Here is a 2,364-nt window from a genome sequence, read left to right on the forward strand (position 1 = left end):
AAAAAATAAAAAAGAAGACCAAAGAAGAAGTGATGCCTTTGAGTTACAGTGTTGGTGAAGAATATTAAAAGTACTGCCAGAATGCCCTTTAGGAGAGAGGATGGTAACACTTTATTTTACACACTTTGGACATGTTATCAGGAGGAGCAAGTCCTTGGAGAAGGACATCATGCTTGATAAGGTGGAGGGTCAGTGAAAAAGAGGAAGACCCTTAATGAGATGGATTGACACGGTGGCTAAAACTATGAGCTTGAACACAGCAACGACTGTGAGCATGGTGCAGAACCAGGTAGTATTTTGTTCTGCTGTACGTCGGGTCACTATGAGTTGAAGCTGACTTGAAGGCACTTAACAACAACAGTATGCACTTTTGCTTTTGTGGATCTCTTCCTTCATTAAAAAATATTAAATTGTATTTTATGATTTTATGACTGTGTTAGTATAAAGACCCCCCAAAATTCATACAAATTGTTCATAAAGTATATATCTGATCATTAAAAAGTAGCCTAGTCACTCTTATTTATTTATTTAAAATTTTTATTGTGATTTGAGTGAAAGTTTACAGAGTAAACTCATTTTTCATATAGCAGTTCACATACACTTTGTCTCATGACATTGACTACAATTTCCCACAATGCAACGGCTCTCTTCCCACTTCCTCCCCATCTCTTTCCTATGTCCTTCCCTCCCATGCACTCCTGCCCCCTGAGCTGTCTCCCTGTGCATACACAGCCCTTCTATTCTCCCATGATTGATCTCTCCAAAGAGTGTATCTACCTAATGTAATTGTTCAGTTCATATGCCTGACTTTTGTTTGGCTGGCAACCACAGGAGTGAGTTCAATTCCAGACCTGAAGGGCAGCTGGGGGCCATAGTCTCAGGTGTTCTACCAGGCTCTATCAGACCAGCAAACCTTTTTTTTTTTTTTAAATAGCCTAGTCACTCTTGAAGAACAGGGTGGAGGACTTGTCATATAGACATCACAATTTATTATAAAGCTACAGACTATGTAGTATTGTGCAATGATGAACAAGTAACAGCACAGAGGGTGAAATAACTCATGCAAATATAGACACTTGATTTATGCATTAACAAAGAGAACCCAGAAAAGTAAATCAGGACAGTAATTCCATTTACAATAACCATCCAAAAGATGAAGTATTTAGGGGGAAAAAAAAAATCCAACCAGAGAAACAAAAGACCTATACAAAGAAAACTACAAAACACTATTATAAGATACCAAAAAGAGACTTACATAAATGGAAACTATACCATAGTCAAAGGAGCTCTGGTGGCATAGTGCCTAAGGCATTTGACTACTAACCAGAAGGTTGGTTCAAACCCACCAGCCACTCCTTGGAAGGAAGACTGGGCAATCTACTTCTGTAAAGATCTACCACTTCAGAAACTCAATGGGGGTTGCTATAAGTCAGAATCAACTCAATTGCAGTGAGTTTGGTTTGGTTTGTATACCATGCTCATGGATAGGAGGACATAACATCGTGAAAATGTCAATACTACCCAAAGTGATCTAAAGATATAATGCAATCTTGATCCAGATTCCATCACCTTTCTTTAAAAAGAGGGAAAAACTAATCACTAACTTTATATGGAAAGGAAAGAGACTCTGGGTAAGTAAAACACTACTAAAGAAGAACAAAGTAGGAGGCCTCACACTCCCTGATCTAAAATCTACTATACAGCCACAGTAGTCAGAACAGGCTGGTATGGTACAACAAACACATAGGTCAATGGAACAGAATTGAGAACCCAGAAGTAAATCCATCTACCTATGGACAGCTGATCTTTGAAAAAGGGCCCAAACTCATTAAATGGGGAAGAAATAGTCAGTTTAATAAATAGTGCTGCCAAAACTGGATATCCATTTGCAGAAAAATGAAATAGAACCCATACAGCATATACAAAAATGAACTCAAGTTGGATCAAAGATCTGAACATAGAACTAAAACTATAAAGATCATCAAAATGAAAATAGGGACACACCTAAGTGCCTTAATTCAGAGTAAATATACACTACAGAATATAAGTAAAAATTCACAAACCCCAGAAAACAAAATAGATGACTGGGACTTCCTAAAAATTATACACTTGTGTGAATCAAAAGATTTTACCAAACAAATAAAAAGAGAACCCACAGACTAGGAGGAAAAAAAAATTGACAAGGGGCTAATGTTTTGGTTACCTAGTACCGCTCTAACAGAAATACCACGAATGGGATGGCTTGAACAAACAGGAGTTTATTCTCTTACAGTTTGGGAGGCTAGAAGTCCGAGTTCAAAGTGCCAAGCTCTAGGGGGTGGGTGAAAGCCCCTCGACCTTGGGCTTCAGCTCTGCCTCTTGCTC

Source organism: Orycteropus afer, unplaced genomic scaffold (assembly GCF_000298275.1).
Source record: "Orycteropus afer afer isolate SDZICR_OR568_19922 unplaced genomic scaffold, OryAfe1.0 scaffold00290, whole genome shotgun sequence".
Taxonomy (NCBI): Eukaryota; Metazoa; Chordata; class Mammalia; order Tubulidentata; family Orycteropodidae; genus Orycteropus; species Orycteropus afer.